Source organism: Phyllostomus hastatus, unplaced genomic scaffold (genome assembly GCF_019186645.2).
Source record: "Phyllostomus hastatus isolate PE091 unplaced genomic scaffold, TTU_PhHast_1.1 phas_contig_80, whole genome shotgun sequence".
Classification (NCBI taxonomy): Eukaryota; Metazoa; Chordata; class Mammalia; order Chiroptera; family Phyllostomidae; genus Phyllostomus; species Phyllostomus hastatus.
The window spans coordinates 17,595,257-17,619,407 of record NW_025333960.1 but is presented as its reverse complement, the minus strand read 5'-3'; the positions used below and the strand labels follow the sequence as shown (position 1 = coordinate 17,619,407).

Genomic DNA, 24,151 nt, shown 5'->3' with positions numbered 1-24,151 from the left:
CTTCTGAACTTCACCTCTTACAGCACAGAATTGCAAAATTTGGTCAGGGCCACATCAGCTCTCAATGGAGAGCTCAATGGAGATCAGAGATGCAGAAAACATATCCACAATTTCACCTGATATTAAAGTCTTAGGGCATAACCACAATTATATTTCATGCTCAGAAAAATGAATTTTATTTCCCAAATGGCCAAACAGTTCCTAATGAAGGTAAAAAACTGGTTAAAGAGGCTGAAAGAAGGAGAGTCTTAGGACAACTTTTTAACAACACTGTCTAATCCACACCTAGCTCAGGGTTTTCTGTGCTACCCCAGTGAATGTGGGGTTTAGAATCAGTATCAGAATCACCCTAGTGGGAGTCACTCATATATTTTATTTCTAATTTGTAGTATACATCTGTTTACATTAAATCCTGGTATACTGTATACAGTTTAGAATACACTGAGAGTTCATTCCTTATTATTCTTTAAAATATCTTGTGGTTCTGCCCTGACTGGTGTGGCTTAGTGGATTGGGCATCATCCTGCAAAATTAGGGGTTGCCAGTTCAATTCCCGATCAGGGCACATGCCTGGGTTGCATGGGGTGTGTGCCAGGGGAAGCCGATTGATGTCTCTCTTTCTTATCAATGTTTCTCTCCCTCTCTTTCTCCTTCTCTTCCCCTCTCTGTAACATAAATAAATAAAATCTTAAAAAATATATCTTGTTGTCCCTCCCAGTTAAGAAGAAATACTTGTCTTAAGTGGCCACTACATAATGGGATCCAGCAGAGTGAGCAGACCTTGGTGGGCTCGGCAGACCAAGGACAAACACCCCTTCTAGAATGAGGCCTGTGGAGGGTTCTTCCTTTCTAGTTCAGTGAAACTTCCCAATCCTACTGCTGGAAAAGCCAGGCCAGTCAGTTGCCTTGCAAATAAAAAGGGAATGCTATTTCATTACCCTCACATTATGCATGCACCAAAGAGGAACTGAAAAAGAAGGATTCAGTGATTCACAAAATGTCCATTCCTAAATGAGGAATAAAATAAAGTCTGGATATAAAGCTTGTTACTACGCAATGTTCCTTCCTGCCAGAAAGCAGTTGTGTTATAGCAGCAACGCTAATAAAGACAACCGACCACCTGTAAATACAACCTACTGGTGGCCCTGAAACAATCTGTCACTTTATACAGCACTTAGGGGAAACAACACCTAATAAACAACACCTAGTAAAGCAAAGGAACATACACTACAGTAAAAGAAAAAATCCCACTTACAACCATGGTTATGACAGTGCTTATAAAATTAGAAGCACTAATTTATTAGGGTATACAGAGCCCAAATGACTGTGTGATTATATATTTACTAAATTATATCTATAGGACTATTGCATAGAAGTAAATCTTCTTGGCTTTGAACTTGGTAGGAAGAGCCATCTGGTTCCTTTTCTGCTTACTTCCCAAACAGACATCACAACTGGGCAAAAATTACCTACAAGAAATGTTCATTGAAGTGGAACTGGAAAGCAGGGGCTCTGGGTGGGCCCTGGGGCTCAGGGAGGGCTCCTTCTTTCAAAGGCTTCTGCTGGACAGGCCAGAGTAGGATGGAAAGGATTAGACAGTAGGGAATAGAAACAGCAAAAAAAAAATTTGAGGAAAGAACAAAGATTTGTGATTATTTAGAAATAACAGGAGAAAGGGGAGAGCTGTGGCAATGGGGAAATGAAAATAAACAACAGGCCTCATGAAACAGACTGTAAAGGAAGTTCCTACCATTGAGCAGTTTGTGCCCTAACGAGCTGGGAGACCCAAGGAGCAGTGTCTGTGCTTGGCTCTCTGGGACACAAAGAGATGCTGTGGATTACTTCTGTTAGCATTAAAGGGCAGGTTTTAGAGAGTGAAGGGAAAACAAACTGGAGCACAACAGTCATATAAAATTACTTAGACATCCAGGGCAAAAATCAAGCAAGTATGTCAGGTAAAGAAATGGGTACCAATCTAACCTCCACTGTTAAAATGCAGTGATTCTTATTTCCCAAACAGCCAATCTGCTTCCAATACTAAGGTTTTATATCTGTACACTTGGTTCTCATGGCATGACAGGACTTCAGCTCTGGTCCTTCTCTTCCCCACACCTCATGGCCAGGTGCCTCTGGGTGACACCAAAACTGGGAACCAAACACTATGGCTCTGCCCATCTGTCAGATACACACCCACTTAGGGCACTTTGTCTAAATAGTAAAAGAATTTTTCTTTGGTAGATATATTTCAGAGTTCTTCCCCATTCTCAACTCCCTTCCCCCTACCCCCACACACTCTCGTGAAACAAAAATAGGTCATCGATAGAAGATACCAAGCTCTGTTTACTTTTACTGCACTGTCTCATTTCTATTAAGTCAAGGGCCGCAGGTCTGAAGTCCCTGAGCCACAGCTGGGAGCACACTACTCAAAACCTTAAGGTGGTGCAGAAGGAGGTGCAAAATAGTTTCCTACCTTTATCATTCTGTAGGATACACTGGGTAATACATTCACACAATGTTGGGCAGTTAGTGATTGAAGAGGACACCTCAAAAGTCTTTCTGCCAAAGGGACATTTAACATGACCTAGGAAGTATATTGATGCCTTATGAATAGGAGATCCATTTTTTAGTCTCATCTTCCAGCAGGAGAAGGCTCTGGCAAAAGAGGTTAAACCTCCTCCCATCTTTAAAGGAAAGAGAGTTTATAGCTCTGTAACAAAAGATAATGAATCCTTCTGGGAGACTGGTATTGTTAAATTAATTAAACAAGGAGGCCATTAAAGTCAGGGAGCTATAGGCCTTGGAGGCCTACATAAGGAAACCAAAATCTAAGCCTGTAAATGCTTCAACGTTACGACATCGAAACTTAAGGACAACCTATTACACATGGCCAAATAGGCTTTAAGTTATAGCCAATCACTAATTCCTTTCTTTGCTTCCACACATTGTCTGTAGAAGTCTTTGCCTGGCTCCTGCCAGCGGAGGGCTCCTAACCACTCCCGGTTTGCCACTCCAGATTGGAATAGATTTTTGCTCAAAATAAACTAAAAATTCTTATTATGCCTCAGTTTATCTTTAACAGTATATTCAAGTTAGAGAGGAACACAGAATACAGCTCCCCTGTGACAAGGACAAAACTGAAACACTGGCAGCGGTGGCTGGACAGACTGAATTGGTAGTGAGGACACTCTTCATAGTTTCCTCTTTTTAAATTTCCATCTGATAACAGCCACAAAGTTTCTATGCAACTGAAGAACAAATTAACAGACTTCTGTTTCATAATTATATTGCTGATATTATCTATTTATTAAATATAAGCTTATCATATTTCTGTTTTTGACAGTAACAGTTTTCCCCCTCCACAGTGATAGATTAAGGGGACACGTTGATGCTTCTGACCCCATCGTGAGAAGCAGACATCTCCAGTGAGACTAAACAGTGGAGGAAAGGGCAGTGTGGACATATGGCAACGGATTCAGACAGGACCAGAACTATTTCCTTAGCCACACTGATGAAGGGTTTTCACCAGTTCCTTAGCCAGGAGGAACTGGAACCTGACATCAAAACCCACTGCATGTCCTTTATAGTTTATTGTATATAATTATGTACCATAAACTGTGCAGGGTTTGCATTCCAGGGCGTGGGATCAGTCGTTCTCAACAAATCCTTTTGTTGATTTCTCTAAGTCCCAGCTAAGAACCCCAGAGGGCTTCTCTGAACTAGGTGGAAGTGACTACTGTGGTAGAGCTCTAGTGCCCAGCAGAAGCAGTGCCCCCACTGAATTCGGCCTGGTGTGTTTCCATGGTACGTCTGCACGTGAGCATCAACCAACAGATACACTGGGTGCTCACTCTGCCTGCAGGACCAGAAGATGCCAGGATATGCCAACATGACTTTAAGGAACCTGTGTTCCTTAAAGTTGCTGGGAGGTCACTACACTTCCCTGTTAAACTCTCTTTGTTCTGAGCTTGGACCTTGTTTTGCTTGTGGGCCCTGTTCCATGAAAGACCCAAGGGGATGGGGGGCTTCCAAATACCTAAGGTTTAGGTTGTTGTTTAAACCACTTGGCTTATGTGCATGTCTGTAAAACATTGCTAGAATTGGAGGTGTTTCAAAGGCAATGAGGAGCATATGAGAATAAATGATCTAATACAACTGGTGAATTCCTGGTGATTTAGTCACTGAGCAAGGACGCAAAACAGACCTTGAGTGATAGTACACCTTGATGCCCTAAAAAATACACCCTACATCTTCTAAGAGACCACAAATTGAATTTCTATTTTGGGCACACAATAAGTAATATTTGTCAAATAAAGAAAGTATGGATTCTAATATTAGGAAACTGAAAGATCCTTTTAATCCCTTTTTAAAATGTATACTCATACATTTTCATGTGCTTGCACATAGGCTTTCCAATGTTGTAAAATGGCCTGAAACTGTGATGAAGCCATTAAAGAAACAAGCAACATGAAAGCTATGACTTCTCTCCAAAAAAATGTACACAGACATACATTTGGACATGATTCTGGGTGATTCATGGACTCCAGAAGCCACTCATAGACCTGAAGCTCAGAACTTGATGCCTGGCCTCTCACAGGAAGTATAAAGATATCATAATCCTCTCCCTAAGGAATTTGTAGGTGCTAGTAAGTTCTCTGGTTGTCTGTCACACTGAGAGGGCAATTCCATTGACAAACATCTCATCCATCAGTCTTTCTCTCCATTAATTCTCTTGGTTGCCTAATCTAAACAATATTTATCTGTGAGTCCCTGGTCCCAATAACTCATTATGAATCATGAGTGTAGACCACAGTTGTCTATGCAGCTAGTTAAGTAGCATCAAGGCAATTCAGTTCAGAGAGGTGGCAAAGGACAGAATCATCCAGAAGGGAGGAGGCTGGATACAGATACAGGAAAGGTTGGGAAAAGTTCATCTGTTGTTAAAATCAACAACTACAATGCTGACAGTGAAGACCCAGATGTCCCATTAAGAAATGTCCTACTTAAACAGTCCCAAAAAGTTGGCAACTGTCCTTGTGGGAACCATAGCAGGAACAGCTGCACTGAGCAGATCACTTTCTACACATCTGGCTTCATCTGATCATGCACTTCTGGCAGCTTCTCATCCTACTGAGACAAAGAGCCCTACACAGTCTGCTCCCCAATCCTGACCTCATCTGCTCTTCCCTTTGCTCCTTCCACTCCAGCCACATTAGCCTCCTTGCTGTACCCTGAATACAGCAGACACTCGACCACAGGACATTTGCACTCACTGTTTCCCCTGTCCAAGACTCTCTCCTCCAGAAACCGTCATGGCTCCATCCCTAGTTTTTTCCAAGTCTATTCAAATGTCACCTTGTCAAAGAGAATTTCCCTGATCTTTCTTTTGAAAATTGTTAATACCTCCTTCCCATTATCCATCCCCCTTCCTTGTTTTATTTTTCTCCATAGCACTTATAACCATTCAGTATACAGGGCCCAGCAGAAGTCATGCCTGCTTGAGTGTGGTTGGTAGGGTAATAATACGGGTATAATAATTTATAGCTTTAATTTGAACATTTCACCTAAAATGTCATATGGTGTACTTGAGTGTGGTATTGTTATATTACAGAATTGCATGCTTATGACTTTGTAATAAGATTTTATAATTAAAGGGGGCGTTATTTATACCAGACCCTGTATTTTACTTATCTTTTGGTCTCACTCAACAATAAGGTAATTTTCACACAGGCAGAGATTTTTACCAGTTGTACTCACTACTTATTCCCAGGGGCTAGATGTGAGACTAGTACATACCTCACAGGGCTGCTGAGAGGACTAAATGAGTTAACACATGTAAAACACCTAATAGCACAGGGCATATAATAAAAATTATGTAAATATTTGCTATTTTTTAAATTTTTGTTTTGAATTTAATGACAAGCCTAATAAGTAGTTATTACACCAGTTTTACAGATTAGGGGGCTGAGGCTCAAAGTAAATTACTTGAAGTTTCAACATTAGTGGTTGAAATAACCAGGATTCGAACCCATATCTGACTCTATGTTCTGTGCTCTTGGTCCCCTCACTCTACTTTGGAAGTCCTGGGACAGAAGAGGCAGAAATCTATTCATTCGGGAACAAGCTCAAAGCCCAAGAAGGCTCAGGCCCAAGGAGTGGGGAGCTGAGAATCAAATCTCCAGAATCCAGAGATCTTTATACTGCATGAATCTGAAATGGCCTGTGGCATTCTGTTTACTTCCTAACTTCACCAAAAAAATGTAAGAAAGCCTGCCAATTAAAAAATGTTTTCATGACCCCAGAAAATCCATGTATTGGTGACATTTATTTTAAACAGTCATTCCACCATAACAGGAAAAAGAGGTAGAGCAGAGGAGTTTATTATAACAGCTGCTTTCATACCCAAAACAAGGTTTGGCTGTTTTTGGCAGGTCGTGCTGCAGTAAAGTTGGCAAGAAGCTGACAGACTGCATGAGTTTCCTTTCAAAAGATCATTTTGCTTCCTTAGAAAAACCCATGACTGGACTATCTAGTGTGAACTGCAGATGTTTGTTGCCCCTTTGCTCCTTTGTCCCCCTGGGGCTTCCACCTTACCTAGGCCTAAATCGGGGCACAAGCTCGTAGAGCAGAAAGGGTGTGGGCTTTGGAATTGGGAAGACCTCAGAATCCAATGCTTCCTTCATCAGCTGCTTAACTCTCCAAGACTGAGTTTGCTCATCTGCAGGGCTATTATAAGGATTGGAGTCGGGCCAATTCTGCTCCTAGCACATTACCAGGTACTACCATTACAATGTAGTTATCATGACATTAGGTGGCTACAGCAGCAATATTCAACTTTTTCACCTCATGGCACACACAAATTAATTACTAAAATTCTGTGGCATACCAAAACAAACATTTTTTGCCAATATGACAAAAAATAGGTATAATTTTGATTCATTCACACTGGCTGCTTATTGTTGTGTCGTTGGCATTTTTAAAAAAATTTGACAATCTAAGGGAAAAGAGGTCAGTGCCCTTATTAAATAGTTAAGTATCGCATGTTTTAAAAATTATTGTGGCACACCAGTTGAAAATCACTGGGCTAGAGGCTTGATTTCTGATTTCCTCTGAGGGCTCTCCTGAGACATTCCATTTTACAAAATGCACATAGCAATGAATGTAAAATGCAACTCCATTCCTGGGGGTTTTTAAAAAGCTGACTTATCTACAACCCCCTCCCTTCAAACCTACCATGTGGGCAAGAAATGGAACAAGGAGAGATGCCAGGATCTCCCAGCAAGTGTTCTTGCACTTGGAGTCCAAAAGTGGAGGAAAGGGAAGGGACAGAAGGGGACCTAGTGATAGCCTGGAAGGCAGGGCTTCCCTGAGTTTTAACTGGAAATCCTACAGGAAGTGAAAGGCTCCTGGCTCCTAGGACCAGGGCTATGCTGGCCTGGCCTCCTGCAACACTGAGTGCACAGCAAGTGCTTGAAACCATTTCAATGGTAATTGCTTCCAGATGGCAGGAGAGCAACCAGCACATGTGAGCCTAAGGGGTCTGATGCCCATCAGTGGGGCTGGTGGCCCAAACTCATGAAGAGCCCACATGAGCTAGAAGCAGACCCCCAGCAAGCTCGGATGCCCTAGCTGGACCGATCATGTGTGCTGCTGTATTCCAGTAATGGGCACACCCCTGTGTTCTTCAGTGTTTCCCTCAGCACGGCATGGAAGCCACCCCCCGCCCCCTCCAGAAATGCTTGCTCCTCACATCCAAGTCTGAGATCCAGAGACAGCACAGGCCTTGTTGCCCAAAGGAAATGAGCTTCCCAGAGCATCAGGGGGATGTGTGTTGGGCTGGGTTTTTGGACTCGTGCTGTAGTGGAGGGAACCCTTGGCCATTGCTGGCAGCTTTGAGGACCTATTTTTTATTTCAAAAGTCTTTAATCCTGGGTCTATTTAGAGCCTGAACTTGGAGCACTTGCCTCCCAAAGAAAGACAGGGAAGCCAGTGAGCAACACAGGGGGGCATGGAGTCAAGGGGGCACCCAAGCTGGGTACGTGTAGGCACTCATTCCTGTGCTCAAGCCAGGCAAGGAGTGTGGTTGGGGGAACATGGGTGCATGGTGCATGGATGGGTGGGGCCTGCTCTCCTTCCCCATTGAAAAGACTGTGGTTTAATTTAGATGTGAAAACACCCCATATTCCGAATACCAGTTCAGCCAAAAAGAGAATATGTGATTGTGTGCAACTTCAGCCCAAACTCCATACTTAGGGGTGATATTACAAATATTTAATAAGTATTCTGGCATGGGCACTGACCAGCCAGAATGGATATAGCATGGTGCTCCCCAGCTGAGTATCAGCCCTGCCTATACCCCGACAGAGACATTTAAAAATACCACAGCAATTACTTGTGGGTGGAATATCCAACACACTTTCCACTGTTGACATGGAGCTTTCACTGCCTGGTGCTTTTCCTGGAGGGCACCCTGCTCCATGGTAGCCTGGCCACACAGAGCTAATGGGTCATCAGGAGATGGACTACACGCCCAGTTCCAAATTAAAAACAAAACTGTTATAAAAGTAGAATGGCTATTTTAAGTTGTTCCACTGTTTAGGGAAAGTAGCTGCAGTGACAAGTGCCAGGGCTTGGAGAATATTCTTCTATTCCTGTGAAGCTGTGTAAAAACCCCAAGTGTATTCATTTGTGAACCAAAACAGTCAGAGGCGACTGCCACTGGCCCTTCAGCTAGATGACCAACATTGAGTCCCACAGGGTATCAGGGAGAAAGAACAAGGGCAAAGCACCCAGTTCTCCCCTCCAGGAACTTACGACTGAAGTCTTTGCAACGATTACTGAGGTTGTATTGGGTTGGCCAAAAAGTCTGTTTAGCTTTTTCCATAAAATAAAAGACACATTTTTCATTTTCACCTATAACTTAATATTGATTTGGATATTTTGAGTATGTTGGCTATCTCTGCTATTGGCTTCTAGTGGGTAGAGGCCAGGGGTGCTGCTGAACATCTTCCAATGCATAAGACAGCCCCACAGCAAAGAATTATTTGGCCAAAATGTCAATAGCACCAAGAAACTTCACAAACTGCTTTTGACACATTCAATCATAGTACCTTCTTATACTGAACAAATCTTTTTATGTGTTTCAGTCGTGTTTTTACCTTTCTTGAAATAATAAAGCATAATATGCTGAAAATGTAGTGTATCTTCTTCCATCTTCAATATTAAAATGGCTGTGCAAAAATTCACCAATTTTGATAAGTGGTTTTTAAATGTATGCTGATATGACAGCTGTTGCCATACAATCTAACAAAATTGTTTTGAAAGAAGTTAAAGACAGCTAAGCACTGCTGGAGCCGTAGTACAGAAAAAACTAAATGAACTTTTTGGCCAACCCAATAGATGAATAGCTCCTTCTCAGTAGCAGTCTGCACAGCTCTCCATGGGGGAATTCTGAATCCCAAGGGATATACTAAGGGAACCATATTTTGTCATGTTTTTTCAAGACTCTTCTGACACCATGTACTTCTTCCCAACTGATTTTCCCTTTTCCTTTTCAATCCTAGATTATACCCTTTCAATCCTCACCTTTTTCTCTTGTCCCCTCCCCCTCCTCCCCCCCTTTTCTTCTCTCCCTCCCTCCTCTCCCTCTTTCATTCCCCACATGCCTGCTCTCCTCTATTGTCCCTTTCATTCTTGGTGGTTCTACTTCTTTTTGTTTTTTTCTTTCCACAAGTACCCCCAAGAACTTTACCTCAAAGCCACCAGAAAGAACCCTGGATGCCCTTGGGTGACAACTGAGTGGGACACGGTAGACACTCCCCAACCCAGGGGTCACTTTGTTTGGTAAACTAGATCTGGATCGATTGTTCAACCCTTTTATCACAACACTAGATCTTCATTAGAAAAAGCTGTAACAAGCAGAAAAGTTCACTGTTGACCAGGTCCACAACCTAAAAATTTTGGAAAGGTGAAGGAAATAGAAGAAAGCAGGAGGGAAAAAGGAAGAAATAAAAGGAACAACGGGCTGAAGAGAAAGACTTAACTTCCCAGTGATCACAACTTAGTTGGGTCAAAGTTCAAAATACTAAAACTATTTCTAATGTTCCACTAAGTAGCAGTCTCTCAGTGCCTCTGACAAGTGATTTAGGAGAAGTGGTCTGCTCCCAAGGGGGCCCGTGAACCTCCATGCATGACGGTTCCATTGAGAGTCTAGAGTCGCACAGCTGGGAAGGTGGTGATGCAAAGGTCAGGCATACACGGGAGGAGTTCATTCATCAGCGCTGACAGGCGGGCATGCCCACGACAGCACACAGGACAGGACGGGAGCCATCTGGTAGCTTTGCTTGCAAGACGAGATTAAGAAACCACCAGCACAGAAACCACAAAGGAGAAGATGGAGCTATATTTCCGGAGGAAAAAGCAAAGCTTTCTACCCAAAGCTGAGGTAAGAGTTTTATTTATTTATTTTGCAGTGATGAAGGAAGCCTCCTACTTCCCTCTGATTTGGATTATTTTTAGCAGACATGACTCGGCTCTGATGCCCAACAGGTCTGCCCATGTCTTTTCCTTGGCCTGAAATTTTTCAGTAGCTTCCCACTGCCTAGAGTACCAAAGAAAAACTCCATAGCACAGCACATAGCATTCCTTTATGGTGGAACCCTCAGCTAACTCTCCCCCTTGTCTTCTTCCTGCATCCCTCAGCTCAGACTTCGGAGTGCTTTTATCTCCCAGGGCACATTGTACTGTCTCATGTTTCCTCCAAATGCACTTTTTCCTCTGCCTGGAGCCCCTTCCCCTGCTTGCCCACCTGCCTGCCCACATTTTACTCATCTTCTATAAACCATTTCAAAACTCTAGCTCTCCTGTGAAGCCTGACTTCAAAGAGGCTCCTTCTCCTAGATGCCCACTGCACTTGAACGCCATCTTACTACATGAATTATCTTTCATAATAGAGACGAGAACTGTATCTTTTCATCGTTTTGTCACCAGTACTTAGCATATAGGAAGTACCCCAAACATATGCAGACTAGTCAGGTAGCATTTATTTGAATTCTACATATATACACATTTAATCATAGACACACAAACACTCCTTCTGCATCTCTAGGGTTATGGGTTCTAGTGTGGAACCTGCTGCGGAGTTTCTGACCAGGGCTCTGGGGTTGGGACAGATGTGCTGGAACAGAGTGAGAAGTATATAAGAAATCAAGTTTGAAACTTGGAAATGAATGGCTTCAAATGCTTAGGGATTTTGTATGCACGGGCCTCAGCTTTCAACTCAGGCAGAATGTACGATGTATGTTTGGATGAGAGGAGAGTAGATCAAAGTGAGCAAGAGCAGAGAGAGAAAAGGTTCAGGGTTTTGTGCAGTCTCACACTTGGTCTGCTTCCAGCCTTCTAGGAAAATGACTCCTGCCTAGTGGTTGTATATAAAAAGTCATACACTATTTTCAATCAATTTAAATTCCACTTTAAACTAGCATTTCCCAAAGAGCCACAGAATGTCAAAGGTGCTAAGGTAGGAATTGAGACTTTTATAAATGTCAAAATCAGTGAAACCAGACTCAGAGCAAGTCAGGTAAGTGCAGGAAGGGCCCCTTCACATTTTGAAGTGCATGTAAAAAAGTGCAGAAGTGGATATTTATGTATGAAAGAATTTTTGAAACAGTGTGTTGTATTGAGATATAATTCTACTCCCAATAAGTCTGGCACAAAGCTGACAGGTGGAGAAAGGCTATCTAAATCTCAAACGCTGTGAAGTTCAGAAATTTGGTATAGTTTGTGTTTAAAACAGTTCATGTCTCATTAGGAAAATAATTGCTGGATTTAGAAATGTCAAGAACTCATTATTTGGGCATGTTAAACAAGCACACAAGGCCTGTGATCTTCTAGAGATCTAAAAAGGGCTACTGCCACCATGGAGACAGGAGTCTTACTAGAAATTATAGCACTGCTATAATAATCTATAATATACTCACAATGAAGTTGGAGTAGTATTCTCATGATCACATGCCAGGTACACTATAGGTTACACGGGCACTGCAGATGGCCAGAAGATAAATTATTTCTAGGATAAAATGTATCTTTAAATGATCAAATATCTGCTTTACAAATCACCTTTCCTTTTCTGAGTTAGGAACTAAGTGTATGAATCATTCAGACACACCTATGAAAAAGAAAATCCCTTTTTCTTTCTGCTTTTCATACACAGAGTCAAGAATATGGATCAATTAGTTTCACAAGTGTATGGTCTGACTTACTATTTTATATAGCAAATTGCTCAAAAGAAGGAGTGTCTTTTAAGTGTTCTGTATCTCATAAAAACAGAGTAGGTTTTCCTAACCTAGCAGATTCATGACAAGCAGAAAAAGGATTCAGAGAGACTTTGGAAAGCTGTAACTTGGAAGCAAACCTAATACAATAAAACTCAAATGGGATGAAGGGCCTTCTTTGCCTTATCAGTAAAAGTGATGGTAAAAGAATGACCCACATTTCCATCCTGACACCCCACTTATTAGTACTTAGCCCCTCTGAACCCCAGTTTCCTCATCTGTAGTATGGGCACAATTATACACACATCACAGGATTATTGTACAGGTTAAATATAATCACACACAATGAGTACAGTGAATGTGGCACATATTGGGCTCATGTGTTTTATTTCCCTCTTCTTCTCTCCTTTTAAAGCACAATTCCTTTTTGGGAGAGTCTGCCTGTAGACACAGAGTACACTTTCGGTCTGTACTTCCATGTGTATGTTTTACAAGAGAGTTTCCACATAGGAACCATGGTTTTCCAGTACTGCCTGTGAACCTGTGGGAAAATCCAGCTAATTCTGGAGGATTGGGAAGCTTGTTACTGTGGCACACCTAATCCACATCCTCCTACCCAGCCTTGATCGGTATTAAAGGTGAATTGTGTAATTAAAGAAAATGCAATTGGCAAAATACAGGAGTAGGCAGAAGTACGTTTACAGTTGTGAGTATATGAAACAGTGCATTCTTATATTATTATTAATTATTGTATTAATTTCCATATGAACAACTGAAAACCTACTTTTGCCCACCCTGGTATATGATGGGAGTAATGGCTTAGTAGCAGCACGAGGGAAAAAGATGTAGGAGTTTAAGTGAGCAGCAAATTCAATTGCAGTTAGTGATCTGTAACTCAATGTGTAATATGTAGTGTAATGGTGGTGGTGCTGGGGGTGGTGTCTCAGGAGGCAGATTTATATGCCCCCATATCCCAACTCCCTGAATGCCTCATAACATCCCAGAGAGGAAGCTAAAGTATCTGCCAGAAATATGACAAGACATGAAACATAACGTGAGCGCAGCTGGCTCAGTTGTGAAACATATGACTCTATTGGTTTTGTGTCAATGTAAAAAAATTCAAGATTAAAACCTAAAACCAAGAAACAAGTATGAGTTCCCGCTTATAGAGAGACCTACCAAGTCAACAACAGGTTGTACCTTCCCCTCCCCCAACTCTCATGCCTTCTCTACACTCAGTTGTGCAGCCAGCAATGCCTCTGATTGGTAAAGGGATGGTGGATCTCCACTTCAGGTTCATTTGCTATACCTCAGAAATTTTTTAAAATCTTGATGATCAGACCACACCCCAGGTCAGTGAAGCCAGAATCTCTGAATGTGGGGCCCAGGCATGATCCAGGTGATCCCAACATGCAGCCAAGGCTGAGAATGATGGCTCCCCAAGATTAGTCTTGTGCCACCCTGGAGGATGGTACAACTTCAGGGCCACAAACCTGAGGAAGGTTGCAGAGAGGTAGGAGCTTGTTCAAAGAAGAGTGACCAGGATAGTGGAGTTTGGTCTCTGATATAAGGACACTGGCAAAGAATATAGACAAAGAGAGATTCTGAAGAGTATAATTGGTACTTAAGATATCTGAAGCTCTGTCATGTGTAAGAGGAAATTGTTTTCCTTGCATTGATATCAAAGGGTGGGAACTAGAGAGAAACGGATTTCTGCTCAATCTCAGGAAGAATTTCCTTAACAAGGAGAATTCTTCAAAGACTAGGAGGCCTTGAGGAATTTAAAACCCCTAGCTGAATGCCTGTGAGCAGAGTGGTGTGAGGCCCCATTGGGCAGAAATTGTGTAAAGGAAAATCAGGCATCAGACAGGGATTAGGCTGGATGACCTTTCAGGTCTGGTGTAACTCTGTGATTCCAGGTGTCTTTGATTCCAGGGGCTAATGGACTAAATTACCAACTTTGCACAATGAAGAAAAAATTTTGTTTAACTCAGGAGAACAAATCCATTATAAACCTTACCAAATGGATGAACATGAGTGGGCTGGGACATAGGAATAAACCCAAGAAGACTGAAATGCCCAAAAGTTCTTTCCACAGTACCACACAGTTCATTAGAACAATTCAAAATACAGCAATAAAAAGCAGCTATACTGAATGGCCTCGCTGTGACAGCTCTCTAGGAGGCTATCTGCCGATTTAAGAAGGCAGACACTCTGGAGGAGACCCCTGTTGTTTATATGGTTGTCCAAGTTAATTATCCCTATATTTCCAGATGAAGTGAATGGTAATCTGTTTATCTAGGTCAAATATCTGGAGCTGCCTTTGTCCCTCGACAGTTGTACAAAAATACGTAGTGTTGTCCTTTTGGGCATTAGAAGAAAGATCAGGTTAAAAAAAATTGCATCCACTTCTTTATAGGTTCAACACAGTAAGCCCTTATTTCTGAAGTACTCTAATTAGATCCAACTCTAAACAAGTGGTTTAAAATGGGATTTAAAAAATACAGAAAGAAATTTTGAATTCATGCCATATTTTTGTCTTGAATTTATAAATATGTTTCCCCACAGAGATAATGAAAATCTGGCCTCTGGCCTCTGCAACCATTCCGTGTAGTAACTCCACTGCTCAGGGAAAAATGCATGGAGCTAGCTACCACAGTCAGCTAATAAAGTGCTGGCATTGGTTACTAGAACAAAGAGGGGTGTTGGAGTGGAGGAAGAAACTTTATATGTCATAATGTATGTGGGGAGGATGTGATTTAATCTGCAAAATAAATAAAATCTTTGGAAGAGGAACGTGCTTCATAATGGTATTTACCAGATGTCCTTTAAGGTTGATCTCATTTTGGATGTCCATTGGAGTGAGCTGGGGATAAAGTTAGAGTGGGTAAGCCCACCAGTGGAGAAATTTAAGATTACTAGGGAACCTGCTGTGGGTAGGGGTCGGGGTTGGGGAGAAGGCCCATTCCTTCAGAGAACTGCAGAACCATTGAGTAGCTAGAGTTACAAACTTGTCTTCTACCATGTCCCTTTGAGCTACTTTTTCTGTACTAACTAGATCCAGTGTATCTAACATTGAATACCAACAGGCACCTCATCAAATGTGGGTATGTCGCAATGACTGAAATGCTAGGACATGGTTGCTGCCATGCTGGAGTCCAGCATGAGAATGCTGTGAGACCTCCAGACTCAAAGTGCTGTCTGCACCAGCAGCATCAGAATTGCCTGGAAACTTGTTAGATGCAGAATCTCAGGCCTCTCCCTATACCTACCGACTCAGAATCAGCATTTTTACAAAATCCTCAAATGATCCCTATGCTCGCTAGAGTTGGAAAACCACTTTGAAGGAGATATTAGAGTTTCTATCCTGTTATTTTTAAAAAAATTAAGAATTTTTTTAAAGAGAAGTTTCAGGTTCACAGCAAAATTGAAGGGCAAGTACAGAGGCTTCCATCTATTTCTTTCCCCATATGTACATAGCTTCCCCATTATCAAATTCTCCCACCAGAGTGGTACCTTTCTTACAACTGATAAACCTACACTGACAGATCATAATCACTGAAAGTCCCTAGGTCACAGTACAGTTCGCTCTTAGTGTTGTACATTCTATGGGTTTGGACAAATGTATGATATATATCCACATATATATGATATATATTACAGTATCACACAGAGTAGTTCCATGGCCCTAAAAATCCTCTGTGTTCTGACTATTCACCCTCACCCCCAACCCCTGACAACCACTGATCTTTGCACTGTTCTACATAGTTTTGCCTTTTCCAGAATGTAATACAGTCAGAATCATACAGCATATAGCCTTTTATGATTGGCTTCTTTTACTTAGTAATACATGCATTTAAGTTTTCTCTATGTCTTTTTTCTTTTATTTAAGTTTATATATTTTTAGAGAGAGGGGAAGGGAGACAGAAAGAGAGGGAGAGAAACATCAATGTGCAAGAGATACACTGATAGGTTGCCTCTCATGTGCCCCTGACTGGGGACCTGGCCTACAACCCAAGCATGTCCCATAACCAGGAATCAAACCAGTGACCTTTCATTTTGCAGGCTGGCACTCAGTCCACTGAGCCACACCAGCCAGGGCTCTATGTCTTTTTATGGCTTGATGGCTCATTTCTTTGAGTGCTGAATAATTTTCCATTGTCTGCATGTATTACAGTTTACCTATTCACTTATTGGTTGCTTCCAAGTTTTGGCAATTATGAATAAATCTGCTATGAACATCCATGTGAAGGTTTTTGTGTGGATATAAATTTTCAGCTCCTGAGCCAGCCAAGATGGAGGTGTAGGTAGAAACACTTCACTTCCTCACACAAGCAAAAGAAGGATAACAACCAATTTAAAACAAAAACAAATCAGAATTGCCAGAAAATCAAACTGCATGGAAGTCTGACAACCAAGGATTTAAAGAAGAAACATTCATCCAGACTGGTAGGAGGGGAGGAGACAGGAAGCCAGCAGAAAAGACACAGGCAAGGCAGCAGCTGGTGGTCAGGATTTCCCACATTTGCATGCAGATAAGCTGGGAGGAACAACTGGGGAGCAAGACAAACCAGGCAACCCAGGGTCCAGCATGAGGGAAATAAAGCCTCAAAAAGTCTTGCTGTAAAAACCTGTGGGGATTGTGGCAGAGGGAGAAACTCCCAGTCTCACAGGAGAGTCTGTTGGAACAGCGCATGGGGTCCTACAACATACACAAGCCTACTCACCTGGGAATCAGCACCCTAAAGGGCACAATCCACTAGGGGGAAGTGAGGGAAGTGATGGAAAGTGGGGTGAGAGCCCAGCATGTGGCATTGTTCCCTCTTTGATCCCTCCCCCACATACAGCATCCCAAGGCAGTGAAGTGGGATGTCCTATCCTGATGAATACCTAAGGGTCCGTCCCTTACAGTGTAACAGGTATGCCAAGACAAAGAAATATGGCCCAAATGAAAGAACGAATCAAAACTCCAGAAGAAGAACCGATGAGGGGATAGACAACCTATAAGATACAGAATTCAGCACACTGGTAATCAGGATGCTCACAGAAATTATTGAGTTTGGTCACTAAATGAAGGAAGAAATGAAAGCTACACAAAGTGAAATAAAGGAAAATACACAGGGAACCAATAGTGAAGGGAAGGAAACTGGGACTCAGATCAATGGTTTAGAGCAGAAGGAAGAAAGAAACATTCAACCAGAACAGCATGAAGAAATAAGACTTCAAAAAAATGGGGAGAGGTTGAGGAACTCCCGGGATAAAATTAAATGTCCTGACATCCAAATCACAGGGGTGCCAGAAGGAGAAGAGGAAGACCAAGTAATTGAAACTTAGTTGAACAAATAATGAAGAAAAACTTTCCCAATCTGGTGAAGAAACTAGAAATGTAAATCCAGGGTGCTCAGAGAATCTCAAAGAAGTTGGACCCAAGAAGAAACACACCAAGACACATCATTACTACACTACCCAACATCAAAGAGAAGGAGAGAATCTTAAAAGCAGCAAGAGAAAAGAGGACAGTTACCTACAAAGAAGGTCCCATAAGACTATCAGCTGATTTCTCAAAAGAAATCTTGCAGGCACAAGAAGGGGCTGGCAAGAAGTATTCAAAGTCATGAAAGGCAAGGACCTACATCCAAGATTATTCTATCCAGCAAAGCTATCATTAAGAATGGAAGGGCAGATAAAGTCCTTCCCAGGTAAAGATAAAAGAGTTCGTCATTACCAAACCCTTATTATATGAAATATTAAAGGGACTTATCTTAGAAAAAGAAGATCAAAAACTATGAACAGTAAAATGACAACAAACTCACAACTATCAACAACTTAAACTAAAAAACACAAACAAAAACTAAGCAAACAACTAGAACAGGAACAGAATCACAGAAATGGAGATCACATGGAGGGCTATCAGTGGGGAGGGGGAGGAGGGAGAAGGGGGAAAAGGTACATGGAATAAGAAGCATAAATGGTAGGCACAAAATATACAGGGGGAGATTAAGAATAATATAGAAAATGGAGAAACCAAAGAACTTATATGTACAACCCACGGACATGAACTTAGGGGGGTGAATGCTGGAGGGCTGGGGGGGTGCGGTGTGGAGGGGGATAAAGGGGAGACAAATTGGGAGAATTATAATACCATAATCAATAAAATATATTTGACAAAAATTTTCAACTCCTTTGGGTAAATACCAAGGAGCACAATAGCTAGATCTGGATCTTATGGTAAGAGTATGTTTTGTTTTGTAAAACAAACAAACAGAAACCTCTCACCTTTCAGATACAAAGCTGAGGTCCAGAGATGTTAAATAATTTGCCCAAAGTCACACAATAAATTCATGACAGCTATGCTTTGCACAAATATTTCTTGATGCTTCATGTGGAAAACATGTTGTTATGGGAAAAGAATGGACATGGGAACCAGGGAGACCTGAATTTGGAAGCTCTGTGCCTCTGTGTTCTTACCTGCAGAAACTAAGATATTTATACTTCCCTAGTAGTGTGATTGTGAAGATTCAGTGAAATAACATACCTGAAAGTGCCTCAGGTGCTCAAAAAATTTAACATTTCTCAATTTTTCCTGTTCCTACTGGCTTCTTCTAGGGAGGCAGAGCCTCTGGAAGAGGCCGGGTATATACCTGATTCAGGCCTGAAGGGTATGAAGTTTGATTGGCCACGTGGTAAGAAGTTTGATTGGGCAAAGAATGGTAAGTCTACTTTCTGTGCTGAAGGGTTGTTCCATGTTGCTACCCATGGTCTTTAAGACTGTTGTCTGTGTTTTATAGAGACCCCTGGATGTTTCCAGTCCTGTTTTCTAACATAGTGACATGCTCACTTTTGGCAGATTAATTGGTAGAGTTGTCAGCACAGCTGCCTTTTATTGCCAGTAAATGTGGGTCCCTGTGAGCTGTGGCCTTAATTATTTGTTATTTCTTTTCCAAGGGGGATAAGGTATGTCCTGCTTTAAGCTGGTATTCTCTTGCATCAGGACAAGAAAGGGAATTTATCATATGGCAGTGACTAGGAGTGCCTTAGAAAAAGCAAAAAATTAGTGGAGGCTACAGGTCCCTTATACTTGCCTTTTCTCTTGCTCTTCTTTATCCTCTCATCTCCTCTTTCTCATCAGCCACACCTGCCCATCCATGCTTCAGTGCAACAGGCACAGAATCTTGTGCCTCCAGTTTAAGTCTCATGATGAAACTTCCACTAGTAAAACATTGTGATTTCCTTCTCCCCACTTAAGAAATGTTTGAAGGCTTCTATGCCATAGTGCAATCCCTATGGAACATCAGTGATGTTCCTTTGCAATATTTGAGAATTGGTCAATTTCTCATGGTACATTCATCAATTCAGACACAACCTATATGACTGTGTATTTTCACAGCTCTTAAAAATAATGTGCTCTAGAAAAATGCAGAATCTTTATTATAGCATTTACAGGGTGAAATAATAATCGTCTTGTTCAGTGTAATCACTGTACAAACCATGTGTGGTTTTAAAAAACCTTCATTAAGTTGTTAGGTTTATCAGTGTTTTTCCTTACACATCCTTACATAAGAACTTAATGTCATATAAAGCAGGATCCTTCTGACTTTATTTTTTTACACTGTCAAGAAATATTCAGTTCATCCAATTATTAGTTGTTTTCAAGATTGAGGATTTAGGTAAATCAAAGGGAAATTTAATTCGTGGAGAACACAAATGTCTGTTTTAGCCAATAGTTTCAGTATCTTCCTCACAAAACAGTTTACAGATCTGTTGTGAGGCAGACAGGTGGGCCTTTCACCTTGTCTCATTTCTGCCTTCTTGTCAAGGGGCTAATGAACTGTAAAACAGTCTCAATGAACAGCAGGAAGGATAAGGAACAAAAAGAACTTGGTAACAATCATTTACATAATTGGACCTTGAAAAAAAATCAAGCTTAAACCGTCATTTTTAAGGCTGTTAGGAGCTCTCAGCTTCTACAATGGCAAGACACAGTAAACTACATATTATACTATTTTATTATAGTCATAACCACTTTATTTTAAATTGAAATCTGTAAAATTGAACTAGATTGACGTCTTAATCAGAGTTATCTGTGTAATCTCTAACTAAATCTGCCTAATTGGATCATCAGCAATAGCTCTTTTGGCCCTGAGTCTTAATTAGCGTGGCGCCATCATTACTGCGCATGCTCACGTGGCTTCCAAGCAGGAGCCGGCATTAACCACCCGACTCTTTACGAAGAGATTCGCTCCACGTTATTGTACGTTTGTGGGTCTCCCCAGATGTCAACCACACATCCAGGAAAGTCTGTAAACCCCAGTTTTAATACAATGAAGCCATTTCATTAACTACCTGTGGCCATGCATGCCTGAGAGACAGTATGTCACAGACATGGACTAAAAAAGATCATGCTGGGGAAACAACTGAAGGTATTCTTGGCAGGGATGGGCTACCAACAAATTAATGTGACATTAAAGCCAGCTTCTGCCACAAAATCTGATTCCCAGGGACACTTGAAGAGGGGTAGACACATCAGCAATTGCGGTAACTGATTGCTCTTATAAAAATCTTGCCTACCATCGCTCCCTTTCTTTCAGGCCAAGGAACCCATGGGAGGGCATACACCTCCACTCCCCACACCGAGGTCAACTTTGTTCACATTTTCAACTAGGAAGAAGTTCATCTTTGGAGTCCTCCTGCCTCCATCTTTGCATTGTTCTTTTTTTTCTCCTCAACACCCTTTCCCTTCTCCAGGTTGGTGGCCCCCTTCCCAATTCTCCTTGGTCCCAAGTACCTCTTCCTCCAACAAACAATCCATCTCCTGGAGAGTGGGTAAACCAGATGTTAGAAGGAAAGCAACCTGACTGCATCATTCACAATTTAGTGTGAAGATGGAATAACTCACCACAACTCTCCCAAGGTTATAACAATTGAAAAGATGAACTGATTTAATTGAATTTATTATTGATAGACTTTTAGCCAATGTAATGGAAAGGAGTTATTTCAGGCAGAATTAGGAAAGAATGTTTGAAAGGCAAGATACATACATATATCTTTCTGTCACACACACAGCCATGCCATATAGAATTGTATGCAGCAATTTAAAAAAATGAGATAGTGCTATATATACTACAATGGAAACTCTCCAAGACACTGTAACAGAAAGCCCCTTTTGGGCTTCTTAAATCTGACCACAAGGTCACAAGAAAGGTCAACCCTAGTCTTCTTCCACTAATTCAGAATAATCATTCCCTGCTACCTGATAGAACCAAGCTCACTCAGTGCCACCCACAGACTCAAGCCTGAAGAATGGAGCTGGAAACTTGGCACAGAACTTCTGAACAATTGCTAATCCCTGAGCCCAACCAATGGATGTGGAAATCTCATTCATGGTCAAAATCACTCACAGATCAGGCCACAAATGCAATTCATTTTCCACCAGAGTATCCACAAACCTCATCTATAGATTTCTAATGAGTGGCTTTTCTTTTAAGTGAAAGGCCAAAGATAAGATCCTGATGGAATTTTTTCTTTAATGTTAAAAGCACAAATAAAAAGCAAAACATTGAGCAACAACACTGCCATACTCCTAATTCACAAGATGCCATCTCAACCTGAAATCATTTCCAGGATCTGTAAGTGCTTTGTCCAGCAGGGGGCTAAGCAGCAGGACTAAGTTGCTCCTAGTCACATCTGCATTTCCCAAGGGAAGCCAGTCCTGCTGCCCAAATGTTGGTTTGTTAGAGAAGCAGAGACGGCTTACGACTCTCCTCTCCTCACATGAGCTATTTCTGAAAAAGAGGCAAGATGAGAAACTTCAATTAGACTTTCAAAGCAGAAACTACTCTGGAACCCCAATGGTTTTGAAGGCGTTTCATTAAGTATTTTAAGGCACTAAGAATCAAGAATCACATCCCTCTTTGGCTTTGTCCATGTGTCCTTTACACATGTTCCTTGATGACTCTTCCCCTTCTTTCCCCCATTTTCCCTTCCCCACTCTCCTCTGGTTACTGTCAGTTTGTTCTTTATTTCAATGACTCTGTAAAAAGTGGAAAACAAATCCTATTACAAGAACTAGTAATTTATTTTGGAAAAATTTAACAAACCTACTTTTTAACACACACAAAAAAATACAGCTCATATACCTAAACATTCAAATGTTAAAATTAAAGCCAAAAATAATTTAAGAATCATTCAGCAAATGACTCTTTTCTGTGCTCAGACTAAAAAGACAACAGAGGTGATGACTCATTTAGTACACACGTTGTAGTCCCCCAAAGTTAAGAAGGCCCTGTTTTCCTAGTGCCCTTGTCACTGTTTAACAGCAGGTCACACTGAGACACGCCTTGCCTGCCACCCTGGTGGGACACACATCCTCCCCACAGAAGCAAACTGGTTTTTGTCAGGAAGTAACCGCAGGTGGCTGCGGGCAGCTGTGTGTGTCGACAAAGAACTGGTTCACTCTTTTTTTCTTTTCTTTTATTCCTTTTTTAACCTAAATTTCCAGTTTTATTGCAAAGTCATTTCTAAACAATGAGTTTTCCAAACCAGTCTCAGGTTTGGCTGTCAGAGGGTCTTGTTCTCAGTGACTTAACATGAACTCTGACAAGTGGAGAGAAGAAGGCTTTTTGGTAAGTAGATACTTTCATCTTAGAAACCCAGTCTCTGCAAACACTCAATGCTTTAAACTGGAGGAGACTTAGGGTATGATATATTCTTCTTATTTTAGGAGTGTGTGCAGGTGCCAAGTGGAAAGGGGTTGGGGGAAGTGTTAATGTGTATGCCCAGAGAAGAGAATGGGAAAGAACATTCTTGAACATTTTACTCTGATCGATTTGGGGATAGGTTCCTTTGAGGAACCTTTGGCAAGTAATTGCATCAAAAGTATAGTATCTCAGTTTTTTAGTGAATACACAACATGTATTGAGTTACCAGGCCTGACTACCATACCAAGATGTGGAATTTCTTCCCTGGCTATAAATTGGGTATACTGGCACTATGTCGAATCAGCTCTTTAGACTGCCTCTGCCTCAGGTTGTAAGTGTTCTTGTTGATCTGGAGGAGAGTCCTGTCTTTAGGAACACTAGTTTACAGTGTAGTGTACTGTGCCAGTGGTGGTATCAATGTGGGGATTTTACCTCCTATCTTTGCATTTTCAGGGGGAACCAAGAGAAAAGTCTATACCCACAAATTCTGCACTGCACACCAAAGTTAGTGAAATATGAATTAGCACGTTAGATGTTCAATGAAAAAGTAAGCAAGAGGTAGCAATAGTTTATTTTTACTTAAGTAGAATACTCAGAAAAGCAATTATTACAACATACAGAGTTCAAGTTTATCTTTATTTTTACAGTGAGTAAGTACCTTTGGGAAGATTTGGTCATTGAATATCAATAGGTAAGTTTATTAGAAGTTTCTACAATGTTTGTGAAATTAATCTTGCATGCCCACACACTCAGATATAGCAACACACTTTGTATGTTTGGTAACTGAAGGTTGAAAGGATAAATCCTTGGATTGTTTCTGGCCAGTGTATGCTAGGGGCCACCCAAGGGGTCCAGGAACTAGAGAATCCTTGTCTTCCCACTGATGCACCACCTTAGCATTCCTGCCTAAGGAATCAATTGTTTTTCCTGAATTAACTGCTGGGAGCCCTCCACCCCTGCAGTGTCGAGAAACTTTTTCCAATAGGCACTAATGTAGCTTGGTGGTCGATGAGCCTAGTAATCATGACCTACAATTAACTATTCTTTTGGGCAAGTCAGGTGAGCCCAAAAGGGTAGAAAAATAACTGTACTAAAATAAAAAAAACCTGGGATATAATCCTGGTTCTCCCACCCCATTTCCATGCCAACTTGATTAAGCCTTAGTTTTCTCATCTGTGTGATAGA

The 24,151-nt window shown here is 41.4% G+C and overlaps 1 protein-coding gene and 1 long non-coding RNA gene across 2 annotated transcripts in view; one reads left to right on the top strand and one right to left on the bottom strand.

The window, feature by feature from the left end:
• The window catches only part of COLEC12 (collectin subfamily member 12), a 206,216-nt gene that overhangs the window by 59,583 nt on the left and 122,482 nt on the right, over nt 1-24,151 (bottom strand). The window lies entirely within an intron of this gene.
• Nucleotides 1-24,151, top strand: part of LOC123826234 — a 133,132-nt gene that overhangs the window by 100,599 nt on the left and 8,382 nt on the right. The window contains exons 2-3 of the long non-coding RNA XR_006787020.1: nt 18,876-18,979; nt 23,614-23,657. This is a non-coding gene — a long non-coding RNA (uncharacterized LOC123826234). The remainder of the gene's footprint in view (nt 1-18,875; nt 18,980-23,613; nt 23,658-24,151) is intronic.